The 17,899-nt window shown below is 40.9% G+C and overlaps 1 long non-coding RNA gene across 1 annotated transcript; it reads right to left on the bottom strand.

Moving 5' to 3' along the window:
* Positions 1-4,024: 4,024 nt before the first annotated feature.
* On the bottom strand, positions 4,025-9,328 carry LOC120320235. Its single transcript, XR_005559925.1, has 3 exons — positions 8,406-9,328; positions 5,108-5,213; positions 4,025-4,278 (listed from the first exon to the last, which is right to left on the bottom strand). It is a non-coding gene; the product is annotated as an uncharacterized LOC120320235 (long non-coding RNA).
* Positions 9,329-17,899: the final 8,571 nt, after the last annotated feature.

Here is a 17,899-nt window from a genome sequence, read left to right on the forward strand (position 1 = left end):
TATGCAATGAAGGAACTTCAAGCTCTTAGTGATGAAATTCATATCTGAAGTTCACTTAGGCAGTGCTTATATGATTAGAGTTAAATTCTTCTTCTAACGTTAATACAATTCTTGCTTTCTGGTGACTGCTTTCTGTATGAAGTATCAGCCATATAGGGCTGATGAGTTGTTATAATAAGATAAAATGGCTACTGCTTCATACAGTAGCAGGGCTGTCATCCAAAGGGCCCAAATGTATCAGGATAACAAAGGCACATCATGCGGAGTGATAGTCTTACCAGGGAACAAAAATGGCTGCCTTCACAGACTCCCCAGTTGATTCTTTAGATTCTGATAGTCTATGTCATCTTCATTCAAAAAAGCACCTCTTTCTCTGCCTTTTTCCTACTGAAGGTTTAATCTTGCATTCTCTCCTGAAGTCTTAAACAAAGAGGATGATTTTTCTACAACAATGATATCACTTAGAGCAGTGGTTCTCAACCTGTGGGTCGGGACTCCATTTGGGGTCGAACGACCATTTCACGGGGGTCGCCAAACAAGGCTGTCCGCCATTTTTTCCCCCTTTTCTTTGGCCACGCCCCTGGCACCCGGTGATGTATAAGTGGTTGGGGGGTCACCACAACATGGGGAACTATATTATGGGGTCGCGGCATTAGAAAGGTTGAGAACCACTGACTTAGAGATTACCAAAATAGACATGGCCCTTTAAGAACTACAGTTTGTATTAAGCAGGGAGGGGATGAGGAGAGGGGTCTATTGCAAAAACCTTCCCAAAGACGCAACTATCTGAGGAGCTTTGCTGGAATAGCATCTTCATTAGCTAAGAGTGTCATTCCTAATAACACTACTTTTAATTAACCTTAGACAAACCAGGATAACAGAATGATTCCCCACATTGCTAAGGGAATGCTTCCATGTCCTTGAATACTTCAAAGATCAGTTATTGTTAATATAATCAAAGCTTAAGCTTTCTTTCAACTTAAAACACTGATTAGATACCACTCCTATCAAATGATGAAGTCAATCTTTAGGGATGACTTTTGCTCCACAAAAATATAACAGGATTCAGATCAAATGCTTGCCAGTACTGTAAGCTCTGTGGATGCCTTTAAGTCATCATGGACTTCTGGTGACTGCCTGAAAAAATCCCTGCAGCTTTTTGGCAAATTTTTAGAAGTGGTTTATCACTGCTTTCTTCCCAGGACTGAAAGAGAGGGGATGGGAGAAGTCACTCAGTGGGATTGTGCTTAAGGGGGGACTAAAACTCATAGTCTCCTGGTTTTTAGTCTGATGCCTTAACACTACACCAAACTGGCTCTTTACTCATAGCTAGTCCCTAGTAATTAATCACTTTGAGCCACAATTGCTATATGCATGCTTTGTGTCATGCTGTATTATTCCACTGGAATCTTGGGAGCAAACTTTATTGACCTCTGATAGAAACTTGATATTGAATGAAAGCAAGTTAAGGGTTTGATCCAATATGACTTGCTTTAGTTATCTTTAGCTAGATTTTAAAAAATGTCGTCATTTTAGCCATTATCTGTCCATTGCAGAATGAAGACCTCTTCCCCGTGTTTCCAACCAAAATGGTCCTGAGCTTTCTTTTGCCAATACTGATGTTGTCAATCCATCTTGTTTTAGGTCTTTTTTGTGGACACTTTTTATCAAGTGGGATCTATTCTATGACTGCCTTGGTCCACCTGCCATCAGTTCTTACATTCTTTTTAAATGTATTTGGCATTTTTTCATGCATAGAAAAGTAATCATGGTGCTATCTTTATCATGGTTTCCTTTACTTTGAAGAATTACCTAATGTGGCAAAACTTGGAAAGTATTTTTTTGATAGATAATAATGCCAAAGGAAAACAAGACCTATAGGATGTTTTGTATAAGATGATTGAAATATACAGATGTCTAAAAGGAAAATCAGAAATATTGATACACCTATTTTCTGAGGGCCCAAGTAAAGGGGATTGGGAGAGAATTCTAACCCATTTTTCCCATTCTATGTTGCAGATTAACATTATGTTGTATTCTTAAATCCACAGTTTCCCCTCCTTTTCTTGAATCCTCTGGAACAGCTTTTAGGATTCATTGGCTCACAGAGCAAAATGGGACTTAACAACTTTATGTATTTAGAAACCAATTTAATTACCTGTTTCTAATGTGCAATCTGGCACATTCCTTCAAATTGGCTGGGAATTTCCATCATCTTGCAACATTAGACCCTGCAGAAACCTGCATAGTAAAGAAGAGGTCACACAATGAGAGTCTATTTGCTGATTAAAAATATATATATATCAGAGGCATATGAACCATCAGTTTTTTATGGGCAATAACATTTACTGTAAATCACTTTGATGCTTCTACATGAAGATTATCATTTGAGTAAAACAAAGCATCTGAGGTACTGGTCTGGATTTCTCATTCCATATTACCATTTTTAATATAACTGGCAAGTTGACTTGCCCAAGGACATTGGTCAGACCAAGATAGCTTTAAGTCACTTATCTGTCATTTGACGACTTCCAATTTCACCTGAACCGTTACAGCATGCAGTAAGTTTAGTTACTTTTTCTTCAATGAAAACCTTGCTTCCTTTTATGCATGGATGCTTCTGTGTTGAATAACAGCATCAGAGACTCCATAATTGCAGCCTGCTCCAGTCAAGAGCTGCAGGAGCAAAGCTGTATCAGTCCTGAAACCTTACTGATAAAAAATAAAAATAAAAAAATGCTGTTTTGTCTTCTCAAGTTGTCTCCTCCTCTTTTTTATTCATTTTAAAATGGGGCTTGTGATCTTTACCCTAACAGCCTGTGATCTGTGGCTTTTATGGTGGTACTCATATTCCGAGATTAATGTGCAGACTGGAACACCTTCAATTTATTCCCTCTGGATTCTGTTTCTTTTCCTCAAATTTTATCTCTTCTCCTTCCCATTTTGTGATATTTCTGAGCTCTCTGTAATCTAAATATTTTGTAAGGAGTCCATTTCCCCACATCAGAAACTATACCTTGTGCTCAACCCTTTAAACTAGAACAGGCTGTCAAGACAGATGCAGAAGGAGTTCACAAGAGGGGATGAGATTCACTGAATCTGGCTGATAAAATTCATATGGCAGTTCTAAGCACGTGACATTCTTCTTTAAGCTTTTTATCCTTACCTTCAGACTCCACATGCTGATCTTTCCCCCACCCTTTGGCCCCTATTTCACCACTTTTCATCAACTGAAGGCCTCCTGCTCTCTCAAAGTCAATCTCTTTACCTTTTCCTGTTTGTTATCTGATATTTTTAGAACTTTCACTCAACATCTGTGATGTTTCTTCCATACAGTCACTTCTTATAACAATATTTTCCCCTCAAATCTTTGATATATTCCCCTTGTTCCCATGCCAAGCTTTGAGTGAAAGCAATAGTTTATTCTTTCTCTCTGTACCCTTACTCCAATTCATTTTTTGTATGACATTAAATGGTAAATTCTTCAAAAGAAAACATGTCCCTTTCATATGGTTTTCCTATTCTGGGAACTGAAATCAGAAATATATTGGAGAAACCATTTATTTATTTGATGTCTATAGTTGCCCAACAAGTGACTCTGAGTGGCATGCATCGTGAATATTGCCTTTCAGAACTCAGAGTTACTGAGAATTAATGGATGCTGCAAAAATTCAAATCATTTTCCAACTAATTATTAACTCATGTTCTGTCATTACAAAATACAATTTATGTCTCCTTTTGAGACTTAAACATACATACACAACACTTTACTTGGGGAAAATGTGCTGTGCTGTGATTCAAGAGCTTGTATGCATCCAGTAAGTATATTGATTTTTTTTTCTTGCACATCCCTTTTTGTGCCAGAAATTACTTTGGAAATTATTTATGGGAGAAACTGCTGAGCAATTGAAAAGCCAGAATATTATTCTGGACCAAGCAAAACACACACATACACAAACACACACACACACACACACACACACACACACACACACACAGAGAGAGAGAGAGAGAGAGAGAGAGAGAGAGAGAGAGAGACTTTTATTTCTTATATTACATTTTGCCTTTTCTATGAAAGCTTCTTGATAGGTTAATAGGGTGGCTTGTATTTTCCAGTCATGTCTTGGAAGAAGACTAGAGTGGTAAGTACAAAATTATATGTGAAGGAGCTGTCAGAAATAAGTCTTCATTCTGGTTCATCCAAGCCGGGAATAAATCAGCAACATGGTAACTGCTTTGGGAAGGTTACAGTTTATTGAAGAAGCAGAAAGATGGTCCCTGCAAGAAAAAGCAGAGGAGAGGAAAGAGGAGTTGAGCACATGGGCAGTAGGTTTTTATACCCTCTCTAGCCTTGTTTGGAATAGTTTCCTGTTCCTGTGGCATGAACCTTGAGGCTGTTTCTGAGTGTTTTTCTAGGCCTTGATATCTGTGGTTTAATCCTATTATCATATCCTGCTTCCCAAGTGATGGGGCTAATGACTCCTAGAGTTTGGGTGGGGCATGCAGATTTTCTCTTTGTCTTCTTGAGTGCTCTGGCTTCAATTCTCTGATGGTTTTACATCTGCATTTGTATGGGGCTAGCTCTTGCTTGGGGCAGAGAGATAGATTTGGGGCCAGGTTTGGTTTTAAAAAGTCCTTTTGAGGAAAAATATATTTTTCTGCCCTTTTTAATATTTCCTTCTCTGGGCTAACTTCCCTCAGAGCTCAATGTAAATGCTTATTCTCGGTGTCTGATACTTTGGGCTAAGAAGGAATAGCCTTATCAAGACCATTCACTGAACTTTCAGAATATGGATATTAAGGTAGCTTTTCCACATTCCAATTTAATACTGCTTGGCCACCACAACATAGTGCCTTCAAGTGAATTATTTAAAGAGTCACAGGGAGCTCTTTAAATATCAGACCACTACCTGTGAAGTTAAAAACTGTCCACACAACTGGCAGCAGTTCTCCAGAGCTTCTTCAGATTTTTTAAAATTCTACCTAGAGATGATAAACATTGAATCCAGACTCTTTAGCAGGCAATTCATTCGCTATAGTTTACTAAATCTAACCAAAATCAGCAGGAGTTTCAAATGCAGCCCACAGCTTCGTAAAATAAACCAACCATGTTCTCCGAAAGGCTGGGGTTTGTAGTGTCTCTGTTTACAGGATCAGATTACAAGCAGTTCCTCCTTGCAAAAGCAGCTGCCCTGCCATCTGTCCTATTGTTTCTGAAAAAGAAAAGCCCATTTAGCTATAATGGCTAATAGCTATTGATTGGCCACTCTGCTGGGAATATATGTGGACCTGTTTTTTTTTTTAAGATAAATTGATTAGGATTTTAAATAAGAAAGATAGAAAGTAATAGAAAGTAATTTTTAGGAAAAAAAGAAAAGACGGAGGGAGAGAGAGAGAGAAAGGAAGGAAGGAAGGAAGGAAGGAAGGAAGGAAGGAAGGAAGGAAGGAAGGAAGGAAGGAACTTTTCATTTTCTTATACAGCAATTATATGTGTAAATTAATCTTATTCTATGGTTATAGCCTAAATTTCATTGTTTTTATATAATTATTTTTTTAATCATCAAAACCGTGGATCAAACATTTATTTATTTATTTTGTTTTAGCAAAAAAATCCATAACGAGTTTCCAGCCAACATTGAACTTAATGTTGCTTCTGTAATCAAAGATGTCATTTCAGCCATCTCAGCAAGTTCCATCATCTTCAGTAACCATTCCTCCATTTTGGGCAACATCAAGTCTTTCCACCTTTGTACATCATAATCATGCTGCAATTATTATATATAAAAACAAAGTTCCATGACTTGTTAACAACTATTTGTCCATTAACTCCACCCCCCCCCACATAAATGCCTCAGAATAAGTGTATGAAGTTGAGTCCATTTTTTTAAAGCTTTTTTACATGTCTGCCAAAATGGTAAAATGTACCTTCTTGTTGTGCACATTTCCAACATAAATTCAAAGTACCTTTATACATTCTATACATTTTTTTCTGGCTACATATACCAACAATATATCATTTTATAAAAATTCTCTTTAAGATTATAACATAATGTAAATCTCAGTTCTCTCATCCACATATTCTCCCATTCTCCTATTTGTTTTTAGAGTAACTAAACTTTAACCCATTTTATCATATAATCTTTCACTTGGTTCCTTGAGCCTGATACTTTCTCTATATCTAAAATAATCAATGCAGCTTGTTTTTCACTGTGATGTTCCAAACATTCTAGAACAGGGGTAGGCAACCCAAAATACTCAAAGAGCCACTTGGACCCGTTTCCCACTGAAAACAAAACACAGGGAGTAGCAAAACCCTTTGGATATCTAAAATGAAGATAAGACTGCATTTATCCACATATATATGGATATATGCAGTCTTATCTTCATTTTAGATGTCAAAAGGATCTCTCTCCCTCCCTCCCTCCCTCCCTCCCCCCCTCCCTCTTTCTGCCCTTGGTCTGCTAGTCTTCTTCCCTGTGTGTGTGTGTGTGTGTGTGTGTGTGTGTGTGAGAGAGAGAGAGAGAGAGAGAGAGAGGGGGGCACTTGTGCTTCCCCCTTTCTCTCTTTCCTCTCCCTCTTTCTTCTCTCCCTTTCTTTCCTCTCCCTCCCTTTCTCTTTCCTTTCTCCCTTTCTCTTTCCTCTTTCTATTTACTCTCTCCCCCTTTCTCTCCCTCTCCCTTTCTCTTTCCTTCCTCTCTCCCTTTCTTTCCTTTCTCCCTTTCTCTCCTCTTTCCTTTCCTCTTTCTCCCTCTTTCCTCTTTCCTTTCTTTCCTCTCTCTCCCTCTTTTTTTCCTTTCTCCCTTTCCCTTTCTATTTCTTTCCTCTCTCTCTCTCTCTCCCTCCCCTTCTTTCATCTCCCTTTCTCTTTTCTTTCTCCCTCTTTCCTTTCCTTTCTCTTTCCTCTCCCTTCTCTTTTCTTCCTCTTTCCTCTCTTTCTCCCTCTTTCTATTTCTTTCCTCTCTCCTCCTCTCCCTTTCTCTTTCTCCCTCTTTTCTCTTTCCTCTCCCCTCCCTTTCTTTCCTCTCCCTTTCTTTTCTTTCTTCTTTTCCTTTCTCCCTTTCTTTCCTGTCTCCCTCTTTCTATTTCTTTCCTCTCCCCCTCTCCCTCACCTTCTTTCATCTCCCTTTCTCTTTTCTTTCTCCCTTCCTTTCCTCTCCCCCTCCCCCTCTTTCTCTTTCCTTTCCCTTTCTCTTTTCTTCCTTTCTTTCCTCTTTCTCCCTCTTTCTATTTCTTTCCTCTCTCCCCCCTCTCCCTTTCTTTCATCTCCCTTTCTCTTTTCTCTCTCTCGCTTTCTTTCTTTCCTCTTTCCTTTCTTTCCTCTCTCCCCCTCCCTCTTTCTCTTTCCCCTCCCTTTCCTCTCCCTTCCTTTCTCTTTCCTCTCCCTCTCCCTTTCTTTCCTCTTTCTTCCTTTCTCTCCTCTTTCCTTTCTTTCCTTTCCTCTCTTTCTCCCTTTCCTCTTTCCTTTCTTTCCTCTCTCCCTCTCTCCCTTTCTCTCCTCTTTCCTTTCCTCCCTTTCTCCCTCTTTCTATTTCTTTCCTCTCTCTCCCCCTCTCCCTTTCTTTCATCTCTCTTTCTTTCTTTCTTTCTTTCTTTCTTTCTTTCTTTCTTTCTTTCTTTCTTCCTTCCTTCCTTCCTTCCTTCCTTCCTTCCTTTCTTTCTTTCCTTTCTCCCTTTCCTCTTTCTCTTTCCTCTCTCTCTCCCCTCTCCCTTCCTCTTTTCTTTCTCTCCCCCTCTCCCTTTCTTTCATCTCCCTTTCTCTTTCTTCCTCTTTCTCTTTCTTTCCTTTCTTTCCCCTCTCCCTCTCTCTTTCCTCTCCCTTTCTCTTTCTTCCTCTTTCCTCTTTCTCTTTCTTTCCTCCCTCTTTCCTCTCTCTCTCCCTCTCTTTTTCTCTTCACCTCCCCCCCTGACTAACAGAACCAGTTCACCTACCAAAACATTTAACTTCCTCCTTTAGAGATGGGCAATGTGGATTCACCACATTCTGACAAAGAGAAATGCCAGCACCTCTCATCAATTCTGCTGCAGGGACAGCAAACGCTGTCTGTTAGCAATATCTGGAGAGCTACAGTTCATCCGCACCCTCCTGAAAGGCTGTCCCATCTGTTGCAATGTCATGCTTTGAAAGGCCCCTCCCCCTCCTCCGCTTCAAGCCGACTGCACCCAGCAGGGAGCCTCAGTAGCCGGCGCGGAAGGGAGCAAGGGAGGAAAAGAGACAGACCATCTCCTCGCAGCTCACTTCCAATCCCAAAGTGGTGAATCCTGCTTGGGATTTGGGACTGAGAGGGGGGAAATCCTGGCTCCTAAGCTGCAGGGACTTCCAACCACAGAGCTTGCTTGGCTCTGTTCCCAGCCAGCGCCACGTGTGCGCAAAACAACAGCAACAAAATACTGCGATGGAGACTTACCCGCCTGCCTGGCTCCCGGACTTCGGTAGCAAACCATTTGAAGCAAGCAGCCTCGTCCGCAGAGAGAGAAGAGGAGAGAGTGAGGGCGGATGAGCTGAGTTTGTGGCAGGGATAACAAGGATTCGGGAGAAGCTAGCACGGAAGTTCCATGTCTTTTGACTTAGCTCGCCTTGTCCCCCACTGGTTCTTTGCCCGAACAAGTCACCCTCTCTCTTTCTCTCTCTTTCCTCTGCCCCCCCTCTCTCCAGATGAGGAGAGAGAGAGAGAGAAAGAAAGGCAGACGGCGCTAAAGGGGCAGGGAGGGGAGGGAGGCAGGAGGCGGCAAAAGTCGCTGAAAGGTGTCTAGGACCCCACGGACCAGCCCGGGGAGATGCATGGTGAGCTAGGCTGCCTAGGGAACGGCCTGGGGATGGCCCAGGAAGTGATGCCCCCCTGCTGCAGCCTGCCCAGCCCAGGGAGACATATGGCCGGGTGAGTGACCCAGGGACGGCACAGGAAGCAATGTCCCCCTGCCACCCAGCCCGGCCTAGGGAGACGCGTACCGACTCAGCAGCCCGGGGATGGCCCAGAAAGCAATGCCCCTGCCGCCGCCCCAGCTAGGACTGCCACCTGGCCCGGGCAGACACGTGGTCGGCTCGGTGGCCCGGGGATGGCCCAGGAAGGAATGTCCCCAGCCCGGCACGGGGAGATGTGTGGCCGGCTTGGCGACCTGGGGACAGTCCAGGGAGCGATGCCCCCACCGCCGCCCCCCCCAGCCAGGACTGCTGCTCAGCCCGGACCAAGGAGATGCGTGGCCAGCTCAGCTGCCCAAGGACGGCCCAGGAAGCAATGCTCTCCTGCCACCGCCCCAGCCTGGACTGCTGCCCGGCCCGGCCTGGAAAGACGCATAGCCGGCTCAGTGGCCAGGGGACAGCCCAGGGAGAGATGCCGCCGCCGCCTCAGCCGGGACTTCCGCCTGGCACAGGCAGACACGTGACCAGCTCGACGGCCCAGGAAGTGATGTTCCTGCTGCCCCAGCCAGGACTGAAGCCTGGGGGGGGGGCAGCAGGATGAAGAAGGGGGGAGGGAAGGGGGGAGGAGGAGGCTCCGGAGCCGCAGGAGATGGCTCAAAGAGCCGCATGCGGCTCCGGAGCTGCGGGTTGCCGACCCGTGTTCTAGAATATCCATCACAGTTGTGACATTGTCTTTTAACTGTCTTTTAGGTAAGAGCCTATGTTGAACTTCATGAACAAATCCTTGCAAAATTATTTTTAGTCTATTGACTATGATCACTGTGAACAACTTATTATCATTATTAAATAATTATATTGGTCAATAATTTACTGGTAAAATGAAATATTGTCCCTCTTTAGGCATTAGTAGTATATTGATCTCTTTCCAGGTTTCTGGCGTCTTTCCTCCATGTAAAACAGAATTCATCATATTTTGCAGAGATTGTAAAAGTTCATCCTCAAAACATTTATAATAAGAACTTAATAATCCATCTGATCCTGATACTTTTCTTGCTTTAGTTTTTTTAATAGCTTTGGAAACTTCCCTAATTTTTATGGGTCCATTCATAACCTGTTTTTGTTTCTCTGTAATACTTGGTAGATTTTTTTTAATATTCATAGATTTTCTCCAAAGAGATATCATGTCCTTTATACAGATTAGAATAGTACTGATAAAATGTCTTTTGGGTAGCTACATTACCTGTTAATACTGTGTCTCCATCTCGAAGTCCTTAAGCATTTTCTTTTCTTTTTCCTTTCTTATTTTATATGCTAGCCATTTTCCTGGGGTATTTGCAAATTCATTTTTTTTTCTTTCCATAGTTAATTTTTATTTCCATTTCTTTTACTGTTAGCATTAACAGCGGTTGCCATAAGAGTTTAATCTGATAAGAAATATTAATTTTCTCTGATAATTTTTTAAAATTTCTCCACTTCTTTTTATCTCATCCCAAATAGTCTGTGTTTTCTCTAATGCTCTCCCCCCCCCCACAACCCACAACAGGAATTCCATACTTCTATTATTTTCTTCCTTTTGTTTATCAGAACATGTCAGTCAATTTCACTGTGTAGTCCTGAGTTCTACTGGTATAACAATGACAGATGGTTCTGTCATCTGCTTTGAATATTATTAGCTGCCTTTAATAGTTGAAAACCTGGCTCTGCTATGAATGAATGAGTGAGCAAATACTATTATTTGTGTTCTTAGCAGATCCTAGATTTCCCTCAACAAATTTCAGAATGATTCTTGAAGCCCATAAAAACATTTTGTGCCAATTGAAACCCCACCTAATCCAAGGGTTTTCCAACTGTAAATTGCAATCCTCTGGATATTCACAATATTCACAAGTAACCTGGGGTTATGAGTGTCACAAAACTATCTGCCAATTACAGCACTTTTGTTTATTTTTTATTCCATAGTTATTTAATTATTTAGTTTTACTTGTGAGGGGTCATGGAATTGCAAAGTTTGAGAACCCTTGGCCTTAATGTCTTTATGAACATTTACTTACAAGAGCTGCCTAATTATTTGGTTATGGGATCTCCCGGTCAAAACAATAATGCTTATTATACTACAATGCTGGTTCTGATCAGATCTCCTGATCTAAATTAAATTCAGTCATCAATATATGTAGCTCAGGATTGAATCGTGTAGTCCTTGATGCTCTCTGAGCTTGATTGTTTGCTTGCAGATATTTCATTACCTGACTAGATAACATCAACAATGCTAATGAGTGTGGTGTTTGCTTCCTGTTTATATACAATAACTTGGCCTGCCTGTGTTGATAGAGGTGTGGTATTGTTTTCTGTTTGACTGTTCAAAATGCCAGGGTAATCCTGGACACTTGTCATCAGCCATCAATACACACATATTTTTAATAAAAAACCTAAGAAGGAAATGCAAAACACCAGAACACAGCTTCTCCAGCAGTCGACATGCAGATAAGCCACAATTAATACCAAACAATCAGTCAAGAAGAAAACAATGCTCTAATTACTACCAAAGATAATCTGCCCTCCCAAGCTATTGTATATAAACAGGGAGCAAACTCCACACTCGCTAGCATTGATGTTACCGAGTCATATAATGAAATATCTGCAAGCAAATAACCAACTTCAGAGTGTTATGTATTGAATATATATATAAAGTTGTGTTAATCCCTGCTAAAGTGAAACTAACTTAACTCCAACTGCTTGTGAAGCTAAAATGAAACTAAGCTTTAGATGACCCTGACTGTTAACTCCAACTGTTTTGGAGGGAAATTGTGAACATTCATATTTGGGCAGGCATTTTCAAGTATTGTGATTGGTTAAGGCCCTGTGGGCTCAGACTATAAATTACAGGCAATTGCCTGCAGTTCTCTAGTTCTAGTTTGAGTCAATAAATGATGTTGGTCTGCTCCTTGCCTACTGAAACCCATTACACAATATAGAGAACACCAAAAACTTCACAATTCAATGTTGATCTTACATATATTCTCTTCTATTGAAAATTATTTTTGCCTTTTTCTCACTTCTGTTTTAGAGGGTTATTCTGTTTCATTATGCTGTATTCCATTCTAACAATGCAATCCTATACTCTCTTAGCTAGGGGAGTAAGTCACATTGAAATCAGCAGGCTTAATTGTAAATAAAAAAGCAAAGGACTACATTGTACAATAATTTCTCAAACAAGTGATCAAGGTTAGCTGCAGTTTGCCACAATATCCAAGTGTTACCATTTTTTACACTCACTAATTTTCTCATGTGAATAAGCACCACAACAATTCTGAGAAAACTACTGTACATATAAATTCAGATTTTTTTAAAAAATATCTTGTCGCTTTTTATATTGCTTTCAACTACACAGAAAAAATAAAATCCCCCAAACATGTTAGTACATATAAAATAAAACAAAATATAAAAATCCTAATCAAACTTCCAAATTAACATGAGAGAAAAGAAAAAATAATGAGACAAGTTGAAAGATTTTCATGATCTAAACCATAAATAAATAATGAGAAAAGAGAGTGGGAAAAAATCCTAAACTGCATTACTAAAATACAAATGTAATGCTTACTTCTATATAAAAATTGATATAACACTATTTTTAAACAAGTTCAACCATATGCACATGGAATTGCATTTTCCAGGGCAAAATTAAATTGATATGCCTTTTGTACAACATCACATTCATTCCTTCACTTGGTAAAAGCATCATCCATAAAGAATCAGATTGCAGTCTTCTGTCTAATCGTACTATGATGACAACACTGCACATATGTGTATAGATTCTGAGTGGAAAAGGAGAAGACACAAGTAAACTGAAGGAATAAATATCTCCACTGAAAATAACGTGCACGCAACTCTGTACTCCAGAGAGAGATTCTGTAATATAATGAAAGAATGGGAGCCTTATCATTAGATAGAAAAAGATAACTATCTCAGACTGCTGAGCTCAGGTGTTAAGAAAAAGGATAGCAAATTGTTCACTTATTACTGTTATAAATTTATAGCCAGGGAAATGAGAAGCATTTGTGAGATTTTTCTGCTGCATGTAGAAAAATAACTAAATTCAGTCTCATAACTTGTGATCTGAAGGCTTGTACCCTTCAGTATTCACAGAATGGGAATGGGAGAGTTATCAGTTTAACTGTGTGTGTAGAACAGGATGCAGAAGGATAGTTGAAGAAGTTTATCATATGCCACTACTGCAACAAAACTCTCTACCTGATGTCCTGTTTCTGTGACATTGTGCATCGTTGCTTTTAATCTGTGTTTTTTTAAAATTATATTGACCTATGAATGGCTTTACTGAGTCTGTTGGACTAAAGACTATTATTTCATCCTTTCATCAGTTTTCAGGAGAGAGAAAAAAAAAATGGCAGCCTTCCTGGTGTCTCCTCCCTATTAAATGATAGGTGGAAGAAAATGAGATGAGGACTCTATCCTCCATGGCCAAACTGAGGTTGAATTTGGGAAATATCAAGTAAGGTTAAATGATAGGTGGAAGAAAATGAGATGGCGACCCTATCTTCACCCTACCCTATCCTCCATGGCCAAATGGAGGCAGAGTTTGGAAAATATCACATAAGGTTTATAAATACAGTTGGTCTAAGCCAGAAGCACCAACAGGAAGACGTTTGAATTGTGTTGTATAGTTGAAAAATAACTGCACATGAAACATAGAAAGAGAAAGGGAAAACGAGGAGAATTTCAACATTACCATACCCTAATATCTGCCTTGTGCTTGGGTCTTACCTTACATATTGAGGCAATAATTTTGAAAGCAATTCAGGCCCAGGCATTTTGCATTGGATTAGGTTATAATTTGATTTCTAGCCTTTTCCTGGGAGGCAGAGTAGAAATAACCAGAGTTAAATTAATTTCCGAGACAAGTAATGTAGCAAGGTGAGGGACTGAAATGTACAGTTGGTAGAATGGCACTAACAAGAAAACTTTGTGCCATACAAAAGGTGCTGGGCATACACCAGCATGCGATGAACATGGGGGGGGAGGGGGGAGGTCTTGAAAATTCCCACTGTTATGTATATTTCATAGGAATAGGCAATACACCTGTTGTTTCTTGTAGCATGCAGTGGTGTAGTTAAAAGGGGAAATTCTCTGTTATGATGCTAATTCCCTCTCTTTCCTCTATCTAGTAAAACAGGGCTTTTCAACCTTTTCATCGATTTTACCACTTTTAGGATATAGCAATATCCGAGTACGACCAGTCGCCTAGCAAGGTGTCAAAAACTTGATGACCCAAAAAAAGGGGGGGAGTGATAAAGTACAGGTAGTCCTCAACTTACAATAGTTCGCTTAGTGACTGTTCGAAGTTACAATGGCACTGAAAAAAGTGCCCCCCAAGCCACAGCCGAGCAAGACACCTGCCTGCCGCCTGGCGGCCCTCTTCCTCCTGTCCAAGGTTTTCATTGTTGTGAGCATTTTTGTTGAGGATTGGCAGCAGGGGTGGGGTGGGGGGTGTTTGGTTTTTATTCCCCCCGTCTGTTGGGTGATTGCAGCAGGTTCTGGTCACTTCACATGAACCTGGGACACTGTGACTGTCATAAATATGAATCAGTGGCCAAGCATCTGAATGTAAATCACAGGACCCTGGAGATGCTGCAACATTCCAGCTGATTGGTGCTTCTTCTGGGCTCAGCAGAAGTGCCAGGATCAATGTCGAGCTCCAGCTGGAGCCTGGTGCTGATCCTGGTGCTTCTGCTGAGCCCTGACAGCCTTGCAGCTCCAGCCTTCTCTTGCTCAGGCTTGTGCGGTGCTGCCACCAGTTCACCTCATTCCCCTCCCCCACTACTTTTCTAGGATGGTCACATACCACCTGCCAGGTGCCAATGTACCACAGGTGGTACCAGTACCACTGGTTGAAAAGCCCTGTAGTAAAAAGTCATCTGTGCTCAAAATCTGCCCAAATTTAGGAAACACTGAGCTGGGCAATCTTTAAGTGATACTTATTAATTTGGTGAAGGATACATAGTGGATAGGTGATAGTTGGTGAGGGTGGCAGCACCTTATACATGGGTCAAGGTGAGGTTTTCTGTTCCTTTGCTGGATATGGGGAAAGGATTTTCTGCCTTGTGTGATGCCTTTTGTGGGGCCTAAAGTACCCTTTTTATGTTTGATTACGCAAAATACTTGGAAATTATGTTGTTAATTTTAGCCAGGGGAGGGAGCAGAAGGTGACTAGTGTGCCATGTGCAATGCTTGGTGGCTGGTTGTGTATCCGTGATCTATCATAAACCTCCTTTTCACTTTAAGAGCCAACTACATTAAATAATTTAAAATCCTATAAGATTTTTAAAGTAGAATTAACCAAAATCTAAATCTAGACCATATTTAACATGTAAAACATTGGGTATAATGCATGTTTGTTTTAGTAAATTTCCAAAACTGTGATGGCTTTGTTTTCTGCTTAGAAATTGACTAAATTAGAGAATAATCAGAACAATTTATTCTCTGTCGGCATAAAACATAATTCAAATTACTAAGAAAAATGTAAAACTTGGTGGCCATCACTCATTAAGTTTCAATTACAAAAAATTAAGAACTTGTTTATATATGATCATCCTAATTTAATCTGACTGCCCATATATATTTCAGCTTATTTGAACAAATGGAATATAGCAGCTTTGTTTCTTCCTATTTTCTGAGAATATCTCACAGCAATTAAAAATAAATAAATTAGCAAACACAATCTGTTCATTTAATTAACCAGAAGCAATGATTTGCACATAAACATTCAGTTGGCTTAAAATTACGTGATGCTACAAAGAGCTCATGATTATAGATAATATACAACTATCTTAGGGATGCAACACATGCATTTTCCAAATCTAAAACCACGGATTAAAAATATTTCTTCCTCTGTTAACTCTCTGGACAGAAAATACTCTGGACAGTACTCTGGACAGTATTCAGAATCACATTACTGTATCTTTCTATTCTGAGAACAGTAGAGCACATACATTTCCTCTTATTGAGGAAATTTTCTGGTTTTTGTATCACAAACTAGGTGTCCACTTACATAAACTTTTTCCCAAACTGCAATTGGGGTGCTGGCTTTATTTCTTAGATTAATCAATTAAACTTATTTTATTTCTTATGTATTACCAAAAATGAATTTTTAAAAGCATAATAAAGTTGACACTTTCAGGTTGTCATGAATTACAAATCTGATTTATTATATAATCATGAATTCTGTAGAAGCTTCTGTAGAAAGGATCAGGGCAATTTATAAACTATTGAATAAGCTGTTTAATGCAATACATTATTAAGAGCATGTGTGTATGTAGGTATATAAAGAATTAATAGAATAACAGAATTGGAAGGGATCTTGAAGGTCTTCTAGTTCAACCCCTTGCTCAAGCAGGAGACCTGATATAATTTCAGACTAATGGCTGTCCATTTTCTTCTTAAAAACTTCCAGTGTTGGAGCACTCACAATTTCTAGAGGCCAGTTGTTCCACTGATTATTTGTCCTCACTGTCAGGAAATTTCTCCTTAGTTCTAGGCTGCTTCTCTCCTTGATTAGTTTCCATCAGTGCTTCTTGTCCTGCTCTCAGGTGGGTTGGAGAATAGGTTGACCCGCCTCTTTCTTGTGGCATACATACTTGGATTCATAGTCCAGGTTTGAATACAACTTGTACATTGTTTTAGGTGTATGGAAATAAATGACTATGATGTCACTAAGTCTCACTTGCTGGTCTTTCAGAGCCAGCATATTTATGATCAAACAATTGAATCAAACTTTCCTAGGCTTGTGAATATCAACAAGTTATAAATGTGATTTATATATAACCACATAGGTATGGAAGGTTAATTATATGCATGTTTAGCTTAACTAATAGGATAATTGTTGAGTCCGTCGCGAAATGGTAAGACACTAGAAGCAGTTGTAGTTCTCAGGAAACCTTTATTCTTCAGTTCAGCTTACATTGGAATATGGCGGCAAAACCCACAACTCGCAGCCTCCTTTTATAGGACTTTCCCGGGTCAATGTGTTACTTTTTGCGTGCCAGCACTTGCGCATGCGCACAAGCACTGGCGACAGCCTGTCTGGTCCCGGGCATCTTGCACCTGCCCGGGACCGCCTGCAACACCCCGAGCCCGCTTGCAAGGCTCAGGACATAACACCCCTTTCCCCCGGGCTAAAACTATGACCAATGCCAATAATACACAACCCACTCTTAGTACAATGCTCTGCTCCCCTCCATGTTCGGAGTTCCCCCATTTCCATTGCCTCAGTGTTTCTACCCTTCTACTGGCTCTGTTTAGCCAATAGTGTTATGTAATCCTCTAAGTACTTAGGAGATTTCCTTGCTCTCTGTGACCTCCTAAGCTCTGGGTGTCTGACAGGTACCCCCTGACTGAGGGGTGATGTGTGTCTGTTCCCCTTGTTATGCCTTGGTGACTCCCAAGGACTGTGCTCCAATGCCTGGCCTGCTTGCTTGCCCACCGGGCTCGTCAGGCCAGGGCTTCTTCCAGTGTGTGACCTGGTTGTCCCGCCTAGCTGTAGGCTCTCTGGCCCTTCTAAGTGACTGTCACTGTTGGGCGTTTCTCTAGAACCTCCTAGGTCCGTCCAAGACCTGTCAGGAGGCTGTCTATCCCCTGAATCCCATTCTGTGTCCGGGCTTGTGTGGGTTTCAGTTCTGTCCCAAAACTCAGTTGGCCCCTGAGTGTAGTCAGAGGTGTTGTGGTCTGGATTTGGTTCCTCGACCACCTCCCTGTGTGTTTGCCCCCTTCTAAGGACAGGGTTGAAGTCAGGCCAACTAGGAGGAGTGTGTGCCAGCTCTCTTGCAGGGAATGGATTGTTGGGATGCTCCCGGGTATTCTCTCTGACTGGAGTACTGGGTGATGTGGGTGAGAAGTGATCATGCCCCCGGGATGACTCCCTGGCTGGAGTAGGCATTGATGCCTGGGTTCTAGTTGGGCTCCCTGACTTCCTGTTGGGAGCAATTGCGGAATCTCGGGATGGGCTGATTGTGGCTTCCCCATTGATAATGG

The sequence above is a fragment of the Crotalus tigris genome, unplaced genomic scaffold, assembly GCF_016545835.1.
Source record: "Crotalus tigris isolate CLP2741 ecotype Arizona unplaced genomic scaffold, ASM1654583v1 scf7180000021232.520764, whole genome shotgun sequence".
NCBI lineage: Eukaryota > Metazoa > Chordata > Lepidosauria > Squamata > Viperidae > Crotalus > Crotalus tigris.